This window comes from Schistocerca piceifrons, chromosome 2, assembly GCF_021461385.2.
Source record: "Schistocerca piceifrons isolate TAMUIC-IGC-003096 chromosome 2, iqSchPice1.1, whole genome shotgun sequence".
NCBI classification, from domain to species: Eukaryota; Metazoa; Arthropoda; class Insecta; order Orthoptera; family Acrididae; genus Schistocerca; species Schistocerca piceifrons.
The window spans coordinates 171,949,601-171,963,880 of NC_060139.1; positions in this window are offsets into that span (position 1 = coordinate 171,949,601).

Sequence of the window (14,280 nt, forward strand, 5' to 3'; positions counted from 1 at the left end):
TAAGACTTACTAGGGTGGGGGGAGGGGGAGGGGGCACGACGTTTGGATCACAGATTTACTTCAAACTTCGTACACCTTCAGTAGGTCATTAAAACAACATAATGTGTTTGTAGTAAGGTGCACTACTCTGGCAATTCAGAGAAAATTGCAAGACAAGTTTTACGCATCTATTATGTAACATGAATCTGTGCGCATGAACCGGAAGTTAGAGTTCATGGTGGTCAAGCGGAAGCTCAGCTAAAACTCTTATTGTATCCGATTACATAGTCGAAGGTGGCTTGCTCACAGATTTTAAAGTAATTTTATTTTATCGTTGCAAACCATATTGTACTAATAGCTTTTATGTAACACAGATATTTTTCGTTCTGTCGATGTCTTCTAGGTATAACTACGAAATAATACATATTTATATCGTGGAACTGTCACAAGCTGACATTAAAACGCCTACCAACTTTTATTACTTCCCACACAAAAGTTTTACATAGCACCTAGATATGTTACACACAGTTTCCAACAAGGCAAGCCAACTTGTAAACATGCGCTGGGGCGCAGCGCATACCATCCCTTAAGTTGTGGGAGCAATTATGACATCAGACTGATATCAGATTTGCTCATTAATTAAATTCATCAATTAATAGGGGAGCAAGCGAGAGACCTCCACGTGAGCTGTTACTTTTTTCGCCTTCGAATGCCTCTTCATGCGCATTGATCATTGCCGGTTCTCCCTGGGCAATTAATTGGTCCTTTCCGATTAGGCTACCTCTCGCAGAAAGCGATTTAAAGATAATTCCAATAGCTATTACGAACTTAACAACAATATGAAACCCTATACAAACGGCACTGTTCAGAGCCAACCTGGAAACGTGCTCAGAATATGTCAACTGAATGTTGAGGGACTGTCCAGAAATAAAGGCGAAATACCATCTAAAATTTTGAGATAGAATAGGGCGGACGTCTTAGCGCTGCAAGAGACTCATACTGAAGATAACAACGCTCTGTGGAAGCGAGGGCGCATCCCAGGCTATAAATTAGTGTCCCAAATTAACCACCCTAAATCAAGAGTTGCCAGCTTTATCCGCAACAACTTAAAGGATGTCTCAGTTATTCTCGAGGAGAAGTCAGACAAAGAAAACGTGATGGTAGCTGTGATTCAGATCGGAAATATAAAAATAGCAAATATCTACAAACCACCGAATAGCACTTGGCGCAAACAACTCCCAGTGCAAGAACATCCTGCAATATATGTAGGCGATTTCAACACCCATAGTTATGAGTGGGGCTATGCCGAAGAGGATGAAAATGGTAGAAGACTGGCAGAATAGATGGAAGCAAATAACTTAAAGCTCCATTATGGTGCAAAGGGAAAAAGCATATTCAGGTCTGGAACTATGGACCCTTCGGAGAGTAGTAGCAAAACTACCATCAGAAAGGTCTTGCATGACTTTCCCAGAAGCCAACATCGCCCTATTCTCACTTCCTACGGGCTACATATTACCCCAGTGCGATCTTATCCTGTATCCCGCTGGAACTTTCAAAAATCAGATTTGGATAAATTTTCTAAATTGCTGGACGAGTCAATAACACAGGTCCCTGCACTTCTAAAATCATACTCAAAGTTGTTAAAGATCGTAATATCTACCCCCAAAAAGAGCATACGCAGAGGATGCCGGAAAGAATGCATTCCTGGCTGGAATGAGGAGATCAACCACCTGTTTAACCAATTCAAGGAAAGTGGAGATCAAGAAACAGCTACGAACCTTATGGATTCCTTGAATGACCAAAGGAGAGAAAAATGGCATAAAGCAACAAGCGACCTCGATTTCACACATTCCAGTAGAATATCATGGACGCTGATTGACAAACTTGTAGAAGACCCTTCCCACAACAAAGAAAACTCAACGGACACATGCGACTCAATCGCCAGTCACTTAGTGAGAGTTTCAAAGGTCCCAACAGATCAAGCAAATCTTCGGAAAGTAAAGACAGAGCTTACGGAAGTCAAGAAATCTCTGCAACATAATCCGGAATTCCCTTCTCCATTTACGATCACTGAACCGGAGACAGCCCTTAAGCATGCGAAATGTAGAACAGCTGCAGGTACAGATGGGCTTTACCCTTAATTTTTGGTGCAGAGTGGACCGGTAACGCGAAATTGGCTAGTTTGCCTTTTTAACGAAATTCTTCGTACAGCGACATTACCCAAAAAATTTAAAAGAGCAAAATTTATCGCTATCAAAAAGCCAGGGAGAGAGGGAACAGCTCCAGAACACTTCTGCCCAATACCTCTACTTAGCTGTGCATGCAAGCTATTGCAAAGAATGATTCTAAACCGAATCCAAGATCAAATTAACCATAGGATGCATATACAGGGCCTCCGAGGCCCTTGTATATCTTCATTTTTTAAAAAAAATTCTGTAATTTTTTGTTTGATTTCATACTGCTTTCCAGTACTCTTTCACTAACACTGTGACATTCCTCCTATCAAGTCTGAACGAGATACCTTTTTAAGTTTTTTGTATAATTCAATACGTTTACCCATACACCGTGAATGCATAACAGGGCTTCAGAAGCCCTCACACATTTATAAATTTTCTTTAGCCTATAGTGTCTTCAACATTTGTTTGGGAGCAGCTATTAATTCAACAATAAGTGGTATTTCCAGCAACAGGGATGCCAACAGCAGCAGTAGCTATAGTAGTAATAGTATAACTAAAAGATAATACACACTACTTTCACATATTGACGATGTCGGTGTATTATTGATCTTTTCGCTGTCAAATGATTTATTATTGCATAGTATTGTTATCCTGTGCTGCTCTTGTCAGCCTCATTGTTACTGTAGTTTGTTTGTTGCTCCAAGGCCCATATTGTTACGTGTATGACTCGTTTAGTGCTGCACAAGCTGCTGTTCGAGAGACACGCCTTTTGCTATGGCTTCGACACGCAAAGCAAGAGAGTCAGTACGTGCAAATGCAGCTAATTTTGAAAGTGTTGTGGCTCAGTGGTTTGAAGAAGATGATTCTTGCGAGGAAGGAAATATTTTCGAAGATGCAAGTACTGAAGTATCAGCCAATGAACCTGCAGATGTGAATATTGAGGTAGATGACAGTCCTTCCGATAATATTACTTCATCAGAGTCCGAAAATGAAGAACCACCACAAAAAGGTATAGAAGACCACACATACATTAGTCTGAATGGAACGATTTGGAAATTAGATCCTCATGCAACTTTTCGTATGCCTGTCCATGATATCGTAAAGAAGGCACCTGGTCCAGTCCGTGGTTTGAAAACCTGGAAACCTAAGGATGCCTGGGACTATTTCATCTCCAAGGAAATACTAGAGGAAATCATCAGCTGCACAAATATTGAAGGCAGAAGAGAGGCTGCTTTACGTGGTAAAACGTGGAAAAATGTTTCGCTTGCTAAATGGGGTGTTTTCTTGGTCTTTTACTGCTTTCTGGTGTTGAGAAGAGTTGGTGAGCCCCTATTAGAGAATTATTCTTGGATGAAATGGCAAATCCTACATATAAGGCCACCATGTCAGTAAATAGATTCGGGGATATAAGGAGAATGATTAGATTTGATGACAGGCGTACCGGTGAAGCTCGATCTGCAGATGACAAACTTGCACTGGTTCGCTGTGTATGGGAACTATTTCTTGACAAGTTTAAAGACTCCACTTTATCCGATCTGAGACGGGGATGTTGTTGGCTACATCTCAAATTTCTCACGGTAAATGTAGGTTTCTACATTTTACTTGCGTTACTCTTGAAGACAGAGAAAATCGTGGCGCACATGCGTTTACACATCGCTAAAGTATCGTTACTTGTTGATTCTTTATATGAAAACCTTTTTCGACTGCAGGTCATAGCTCATATTTCCTCTAAGTATTCTCCATCTGGCAAAATACATACATCAAAAAAAGTTTTACATCACCCCGGTTTCCAGAACTCCTGAAGATGACCGTTGGCTGTGGATATTGTATCACAGAGACAGTCCCTCTGGGTGTTCAAAGATGTCACTGAACCTGCCCAAAGATGTAAACAACCGTGCATGAGCAGCGCGTATTAGACGGAGGGGGTCCGACAGCAGATCAGTTCCAGTCATGTCACCAGGAAGGAGTTACACGGCTCGTGTTGCCTGTAGTTCAACGACGCCTAGACGGTCAATACCGCGGTTCGGTCGCGTCCGCTTTGTTACTTTGTGCCAGGAAGGGCGCTCAACAAGGAAACTGTCCCTGCCTCTCGAAGTGAACCAAAGCGATGATGTTCAGACATGGAGGAGATACAGAGAAACAGGAACTGTCGATGACATGCCTCGCTCAGGCCACCCAAGGGCTACTACTGCAGTGGATACCGCTACCTACGGAATATGGCTCGGACGAACCCTGACAGTAACGCCACCATGGTGAATAATGCTTTTCGAGCAGCCACAAGACGTCGTGTTACTACTCAAACTGTGCGCAATAGGCTGCATGATTGGCAACTTCACTCCCGACGTCCTTCAGGAAGTCCATCTTTGCATCTACGACACAATGCAGTGCGGTACAGATGGGCCCAGCAACATGCTGAATAGACCGCTCAGGATTGGCATCACGTTCTCTTCACGATGAGTGTCGCGTGTGCCTTCAAATGGTTCAAATGGCTCTGAGCACTATGGGACTTAACATCTGAGGTCATCAGTCCCCTAGAACTTAGAACTACTTAAACCTAACTAACATAAGGACATCACACACATCCATGCCCGAGGCAGAATTCGAACCTGCGACCGTAGCAGTCTCGCGGTTCCGGACTGAAGCGCCTAGAACCGCACGGCCACCGCGGCCGGCCTGTGTGCCTTCAACCAGACAATCGTCGGAGACGTGTTTGTAGGCAACCCAGTCAGGCTGAACGCCTTATACACACTGTCCAGCAAGTGCAGTGAAGTGGAGACTCCTGGATGTTTTGGGATGTCATTATGTGAGGCCTACGTACGCCGCTGGAAGACCCCGTAACGGCTGTACGATACGTGATTGCCTTCCTCCTATCGATAGTGCAACCGTATCAGCAGTATATTGGCGAAGTATTTGTCTTCATGGACGACATTTCTCGCCCCCATCGAGCACATCTTGTGGATGACACTTCCTTCAGGATAACATCGCTCGACTAGAGTGGCTAGCATGTTCAAGATACATGAACCGTATCGAACATGCCTGGGGTAGATTGAAAAGGCTGTTTGTGGACGACGTGACCCACCAACCACTCTGAGGGATCTACTCCAAATCGTCGTTGAGAAGCGGGACAATCTGGGCCAACAGTGCATTGATGAACTTGTGGGTATTGTGCCACGACGAATATAGCCATGAATCAATGCAAGAGGACGTGCTACTGGGTATTAGAGATACCGGTGTGTACAGCAGTCTGGACCACCACCTCTGAACGTCTAGCTGTATGGTGGTACAACATGCAATGCGTGATCCTCATGAGTAATGAAAAGGGCGGAAATGATGTTTATGTTGATTTCTGTTGCAATTTTCTGTGCAGGTTCCGGAACTCTCAGAACCGAGGTGATGTAAAACTTTTTTGATGTGTGTAATATGTTCGTATCAGCTTAACATCTGCCATGTTCCGCATCATAACAAGACAGGAATATTAAACTCATTGTTGGCTCCTGACGGCGTACCATGAGCATGCTCTACCCCGTCACAATGCGTGCCTCCTCACTTTCGAACTCTCTTAAGGTAGCCACCGACGAAATCAGCGAGGAAGTCTCTTAAGGTAGCCAAATACCAGTGTAGAAAAATTGGAAACATCGGGTTAATATTATGTCTCACTTTATAAATTCGGTAATGTAGCTGATTTTATCATTAAAGCCATCTCTGTGTAGACGGAAGATTCAAATTAAGTTGAAAGATATCGCTGTTAGTAAAAAACGACATGTGAAGTTATAGTTAAACTTTCCAAATATGATGAAAAACAGGGTACATCCTACATGCTTCCACACAAGTGGTAAGTAAACTAAATTTTTATAACTGAAGAATGTATTGTTATTCATTATAAATTTAATTATCATATGATCTGCTGTTAGCATTTGAATTTTCCTAAAAATGCGAATTTACTAATAAAATTTGAATTCCCCCTCATCCCCCGAATTCTGAATTTCCCGCCGATTTTTGAATTTCCCGATAATAGGGGTTTTGGATGGGAGGGCTATATATTTCCCAGAGTAGCTGCAGTTGGGAGGGGTGTGGGAGAGTGAGGAGAGGGAAAGGAATGGAGTTGGACGTGAGAGGGAGATGCCAGGCTATTTGGGTATTACACTGCCCCAGTGGGCTTGGAAATTTCCAAAGCAGGATGGGAATTGATCAGTTTAATTAATTAGTTAATTAATTTGATATCAGTGATGGATGAGAAATTTACAGCCTTTTAATAAATGGAACAGTGCTGTTTGAACATCATACTATTTTGAGAGAGTTATCAGGTCTCTGTGACTTGCAGATAACAGCTCTTACTCTTCAAAATCAGGTAGATTACAAACACTAGTCCAAAGACTGGATGATTCGTGAGATCGTGGAGGATAAGTGATACTATAACAAAAGAGGATTTGAGAGATGAGCTCTATACCTCTTCTGCAAAATGTTGTGGGCAAAGATACTACTATATCCTCTCACATACACTCGCAAAATGTCTACAGTGAAAAAATTAGAAGCTAATACGGATGTTTTTACTGAGAGGCAATCAGAAGCAGAAGTTTCATCTTTTGTATCCTGATAAATAAGAGATAACATCTTTCTGTGACTTTTGTGTGCCTATAAATAGATGGACTGATATTTTAATAGGTGGAGTAAATTTACGTCTGCATCTATATGCGTACTTTGCAAGTCATCATATGGTGTGTGGTGGAGGGTACCCTATACCACTATTAGTCATGTCCTTTCCTATTCCACTAGCAGATAGAGCAAGGGAAAAAGGTCAGGTTCTATGTCTTCATGTGAGTGCCAATTCCTTGTACCTTATCTTCGAGTTCCTTATGTGAAATGTGTGTTGGCGGTAGTAAAAAACCTTCAGTAGTCAGCTTCAAATGTCAATGCCCGAAAAGAAAAAAAAATCATTATCCTTCCAAAGATTCCCATTTGAGTTACCTGGAAAGTGTAAGCCAACTGCATGAAAAACATTACTCACCATCCAAAGGGACTCTCATGACCAATTTAATTAGTTAGTCAATCAATTTGATATCAATGACGTGCCGCCAGGCTGGTGGAAATGGTGGCGAGAGTTTCATGGATATGATTCACGAGTTGGAGCGGTGACATCTTTACCTACACAGGAAGAGGTAGCCATCTTAATAAAGTCAATTATATTGGCGAATTATACAGTGGAATTATAAACTGTTAATCTGATGTTTCCAACTCCCTGTTTGTTGCTATTTGGCTACCTTATGAAACTTTTTAGCTGAGAAGGAATTTGATTACCTTAAGAGAGTTCGAAAGCCAGGAACCACCCTGTGACAGAGATAGAGAGTGCTCATAGCAGTCCATCGTGAGCTAAAAATAAGTTTAGTATTCTGGTCTTGTGAAGCAGACGTAACAGATTTTGAGCTGATACGAACAGATTTTTAACTTGATGAAAGAAGACATATAGCCTATGATCTGCAGCTGAATAGGATTTTTACACAAAGAATCCACAAGTAACGATACTTTAGCGATGTGAATACACACTAGTGTTCCGATTTCGTCTTTTTTCGAAAATAACACGCACAATTTGAAGGAATCTTTGAGAAATTAGAGGTGTATGGAAAACAAAATCCCCGTCTCGGTGGAATTGCAGTTAGAAGTTTATGTTCAGACCAAGAACGCTTGTCCCACAGTGCGTTATGAGTTAGCGGTGTTCATATGCGGCCAGAAGCAGATGTGGTCAGGAGGGTTCGGTCGATAGGAATCCACGGCTTAGCCTCTCGTGACTGACGTGTACAGAGAAAGGCTCTGACCTGTCGGCTCTTCAGGTACTCAATACACTCGGTACCTGACTGGAGATGACTGGATAGGTTTTTTCTCTTACTACTAAAAAAATCGTATTATGTATTTCCCAAGTTTCTCTTGGCTAGGATGCAGCTTGCTACTCGTGAATAAGTACAGGTGCTGTTGTTACAAGACACCTGTATGCAGGGAGTATGAATTTCTGGCAGCAGTTTCAGATGACCGCCTTCCTTGTTGTCTAACCTATGCATCAATGGTCCCAACGCCCCCGCTAAACCCACCTAAACCAGTTTACCACTAGGTGCAACCAGTGGCTCCTTTGAATCAATCCTTACAAAGCCCAGGCAATCTTTGTAGGACATACCACCCCCTCCTTCCAGCTCCATGATTTCTTCCTCACAATTTATGATGGACCTATCCAGCTTACTCCCACCTCGAAATACCTAGGCCTCAACTTTGACCGTTACCACACCTGGTATCCCCATCTCCTTACCATCCAACGCAAAGCCCACAGTAAACTCCACCACCTGAAACTCTTGTCCGGGTGGACATGGGGATTGCACCCTTCCACCGTCCTTCATACCTAAAAATCCTTGATCCAGCCCCCTTCCCACATCTCCTCCTTTTCCATCAACACATCTGTATCCTCTACAGCAACTGCCACCTTGGTCCCCCTCATCCCCTGGCATATCCAATGCTCTCCACACCCTGACTATTGCCAAGCCTTTACCAATGTGTCATCTGTACAGAGGCGTGTTCAGTGCGCCTCATGACATCAGTATGTCGGTTCATTTTCGTCGCACATACTACGGACGGTGTGAAATTTGACAGTCTATCGTTTGCTATTAATCCCTCATATACACTCATGTTGAGGAAGGAAAAAAAATAGAACACGTTGAACGACTGCAGATAGGACGTTCAGATTAACAGGACATGTACATTAGTATGGTCTCCAAAAATGACTAGCATATCAGTCACCTCGGTTCAGCACGCCTCCTGTTGCCTAGTAGGCACAGGCTCCGTCATGGGTGCTGATAACCTGTTCCATGCGTGATGGCATTGATGCGTATAAGGCGCGAATGGCTCCTGTGCTATAGCCATCCACGCAGCGTCCACCTAGTTGCAATGTTCACCTGTAGTGGTCGCCATTGGGTCACAACGCTGCACCCATCTTTTCACCATATCATTCATTTCCGATTGGTGCCAAGTGCGGTGATCTGGAGTGCCAGAGAAAAATGCTGACATCTTGTGACGCCAAGAAGGCAGTTGTTCGTGCAGCAACAAGTGGTCGTGCGTTGTCTTGCTGAAAAATGGCACTGTCCAGAAAGAATGTGGCTATAGGTCACAGGATGTCATTCACCTAGGTCACACTGGTCACAGTGCCGTAGATAAGCACCAACTGTAACTTTTCTTTCTACCCTATACCATCCCACACCATAAGGCCTTTAGCTGGCGCTGTATGTTTTGTGCAAATGCAGTCACTCCAAGGCTAGGCGCAAATTGAGACGCGTATAGCGCGTGTGGCGCGACGCACGCAGCGCGCGTTTTTGTAACATCACAGGTTCAAATGGGACCGCGCAAATTGCGACGCGACGCGACGCGACTGGGACGCGACACGCGCCTGCGCCAGGTCGCGCGGCGTTGTGGTTGAGGCACAGTTTCTCGCGCCGCGCGTCGCGCTTGCCTCGCTAGCACCGTGGGATATTTGAGGCGGGGAGCGCAAAGTAGCCCGGCCATATGCTCACATCGGAACGGCGCCTATCAGCATTGATAGTATTGCCAATACGATAAATTTTGCCTTACTGTGTACTGAATTTTATTGCCTTTGGGTAGTGTTTCGTTTTTCGCCATTTAAACGCTCCAGCTTTCTTCGTTGGCACGATATACTTTTCTGTTATTTATATCTGCATAGTTTTGTTTTTCGTCTGTCAAGAAAAATGTATACGTCAGTAACTGATGAACCATTGGCCGCTGGAATTGCACCATATGCCTCCGCGATGTTTTCAGATCGCAAGAAGGGGCAGAGGGTAGGGAATAAGGAAGCAAGGAATATTAAAAAATCATGTTATTAAGAATCAAGGCAAAAAAGTAAAGCAAGGTCATCTTCTCGCTGCCTAGTAAGCTAGCGTATGTGTACGATCTGTTACAAAATTTAGAAAGGGGTAATCTCCACAGGTGTGATCCTTTTGTGCTTGTGGTAAAAAGCGTCCAAGATCTGAAGTATAGAAGTTTCACTGTGATTACTCTGATATGGATGTAATAATGTAATACGACACACTGTACTAAATTGCATGTGAACAACATATTTCCACTGCAAGCTAGAAACAGTCGAAAAGCAGTCTCAAATAACAATGTTTTAATTGGTTCGCCGTGATGAAAAAAAGCATTTCAATTGTTGCATGGACATTATCAGCATTAATAAACTAATTATGCAACAACAGGCAACACAAATGAAGAAAATGGTCGGTATTATTACGAAAGTAGGAATATCCTAAAAGAGTGTTATGATTAGATATATTTAATTTGTTGAAATGTGCTGTTGACAAAGGTAGATCTACTTTCATGACAATGTTTTTCGAACTTCATCTCACAAGGCACACACGGCTAGCTTGTGCATTCCTGTCGCGCGCATTATTCTTCGCTGCTGACGATACACTGACCATTGTGTTGTGTGACAGATCAATTGCTTATTTTTCTCAATAACAACTATTTTATTCGTGATCACGCATTGTCAGTTTGGCAAGCCCTAGGTGAGTAAACAGTATCTGGCATGTGCCTATCATTCCGCCTGTAGGAACGCACGTCATTATTTTAATACTGCTCAGATCAAGAGAAGGAATAAAATCCTTTGGTAAGTTTCCATTCCAGTCGCTCAGTGTTAAAAATACGATGGGTTACGGGGATTCCAGTAAAATTCCAACAGAATTGCCGATCTGTTTTCGTGTGAGTTGTTAACCTTTTCTCATTCGAAGAAGCATCAGCATTTATGAATAAAGGCCACATTTCTCTTGGTGACTGGTTTAATTGTACTTCCTTTGTCACAATGTAATTTGCCGAACTCATCTCACAGCAGCTATTGAGACAGAATTCCGAAACGGAGGGCCTCATTAAACAAGTAATTGGCAATCAAAGAGCTCAATATCTTACGAAAAACCTTATAGTGTCGGTTTGCAGTAACATAAAAGAAGAAACTTCATGTTTATTTTCATACTAGGAAGCTCTTGTTTCGCTAGCTGTCGATAACTCTTAAAAAATTAGTCACTGGAGTGAAATAAATAAAAAGGGAAGTATAAGTACTGATATATCGCCATAGAGAAGAAAGTTCCATGAGTTTAAGAATTGGCAAAACACTCTCCTCCTTGTGTGCTATCATTCGGCAAACTTTCGTTTCGATGTCTCGAGTGGTTTAGGAGATATGAGAGATGTTGCGAGTATTTCATTCTCGCGGGCGTGACCGAAAGTGAGCGCGCTACATAGGATCCATTTTCTCGAGATCGGAGGCAGACAGAGATCCTAAACAAAAATTCAACATGTTAGCTAAATTTCATACGCAGCAACATATGGTGTAATACGCACCAAACGTAAAATCATAGCGACCCCCAATTATAGTTGCAAACTTTTTGAGTTTTGCGTAGCGTCTTGCTAAAATGTGTACATCACAATAAGAACAGTCTTTAGCGAGATGATGGGCACTTCGCCACGAAGCTGACATGTAACGCTACAAGTAAGGCAAAAATCAAATGATTTCAGTGGATAGTTTCTATAAAATCGTTTGAGGAAGATAACAGGTTGCGCGCGCTTCTGTTCTGTCAGCGCAGAGCGTCACCAATCGGTGCGTGCGAAGTACGGTGTACGCGTCGCAATATGCGCTGCACCCACGCGACTCGTACGGCACGTGCGTGTCGCGCTGTAGTGTCGTGTCGCGTCACACGTGCTATACACGTCTCAATTTGCACCTAGCCTAATGCCGTTCCCCCTGTCTACCTCAAACCAAATAATGGCCACCACTAAAAAAAAAAAAAAAAAATGGAAAACAGAACCTCAATTCGTCGGGTAACACTATCTGATCCCATTTTTCCCGCAGTGACGTCGTTCTACACACAGTTGCCGTCTACCATGCTTCTGTACATTCGTCAAAGACATTCGGAGAACTAGTCGACGCGCACTTAAATCAGGCCTTAATAAACGGCAACGGACAGTCACTCCTGATAGTACAAAATGTGTTACACTGTTCCACTAGTGTACCAGAGCCGAGGAGTACGCAGATCTGGCCTGCAATGCCATTCGGATGAGATGTCGATGTTTTCGGGTGGTGCGACCTAACCCATCCCGTCTTGTTCTAAAGCCTTTCGTGAACCATTCTACATATGCCCGTTGCACTGCTGAAACACTTCTTCCCACACGAGCAGCAATATACCGGATGGGTCCATCATGTTCTCTCATGTCTACATTGTGCCATCTTACAAACTCACGGACTCGACGGTACGTCTGCTCAACTCACACTGATCGATTATTTTCGGTTTATAGCGACACCGAGAGGCGCAGGCGCATTTTACGGGCAGTAGGTGATGCGCCGCGATATCGATGTTGACCTCGAAACCGAGGATTGACATGGTTCAAATGCTAATAAATTCTGCAGAACATACTAATGTAGATGTTCTATGAATATACTATCTCTAGTCGATCAAGGAGTTCTGTTTTTTTTTCTGAACGTGAGTATGTTTTTTAGCGATGTCACTGTTTTATTGATTGTGTAGCTAAGATATGTTGCGACTCTTAGGCTTAACTATTTTACATCTGTCTTAACAAACCTGTTTTACTTCTGCTGTTCAGTCTTTGTACATTTGTAGTTAACATACTTACTTTGTATATGTACTTTTTACTAATCTTTTGTAGTGCACTATCGTCTGATTATTGGATTATTGTTCTTACGTTGGCTTACCTATTATTTGAGCCTGGTTCACTTCTGAAGATGACAGTTTAAACTGTCGAAACCGGTAAAGTGATCTAAACAAAGCTGTTTTGTGGAGATGACGACTGACTCTTATTATTGTTGAAATTTTCTGCAGCTGCTGAACTACAGCTATGAACAAATTCGTAAACTTTTAAGCTCCTACTTTACATAGTTCAATTACTAGCTGCTATGAAACTATTACCACGATACCTATTCGAAGTATAGCAATCAAAACATCCACGAAAAAAATGACTGGTCTGAGCACATCAGTAATTTACTACATCATGGTTCTAAATTACTTTATTTATTTATATGACCCAGTCTGTTACAAGTTACTCCATTTGCATCACCTTCGCGCCTTGCGTATCAGTTTGGCCGCTTACACAGGGTGACAATTATCGAACGATATGAAATAAAATCGTTATAACGTTCGAACCGCACGGTTGGCTGTGGGGCATGATGGGAATTACTATGCGCATGCGACCGCAACTTGTTTGGTTTAGATACTTTCATTTGAATGAATTCGTTAGTGAGCGAAAATGGGGCATTTGGAGGACTCAGAATTCGCATTTGGCGATCGTGAAGTCTCTTCGCCCTTAACGAGTGACTGTGTGGTGTGCAATGTCCAGTCACGGAAAAATCCGTGCGATATTCCTTGATGGCACGGTGACTATCGAGCGATACGTGAAGGTTTTCGCAGATTATTCCGTCTCCAATACCCAAAGTGACTCTGATTTCGGTAAGAGCTCGACCCCATCGAAGCAGGACAGTGTTTGACGTCCTGGAGGAGCACTCTTGGGAACACATTCTGTCTCTGGGGTACCCGGAGGCCATTGGCATGGAACGCGACTGCCCGCCATATTCTCAGAACAAGAACACATGCGACTCCTAGATGTGGGGCTATATTAACGAGAAAGTGTACAGGAATAACCTCAAGACCACAGCTAAGCTGAAACCATCCATTCAGGAGGTCATTACAACATCGATATTCCTACATTTCAGCGGGGCATGCAGAATGTGCTGTTCGTCTGCGCCATATCACTACCAATGATGGCACGCATATCGAACATGTCGTAACCTAAATATGAATATCTGTAATGAAGTTTACATGTGGAATAAAGTGTGTTTACTCTACAGTTTATAACTTATTTACGTTTCTTTTTATATAGTTCAATAATTATCACCCTGAATGTATTGCGATGCAAGATGTTTTCATTGGGCCGAAGCGGCTGAATGCACACTTCAGCGCTCTTGCCATCCCCTATGTGAAGAGGTAGCTGACTCGGGATACACACTGCCTGACAAATGAAACGGAACACCTGGAAGGGGAGGAGTAAACAGACTGAAACTATACGGTTTCAGAGGATATGT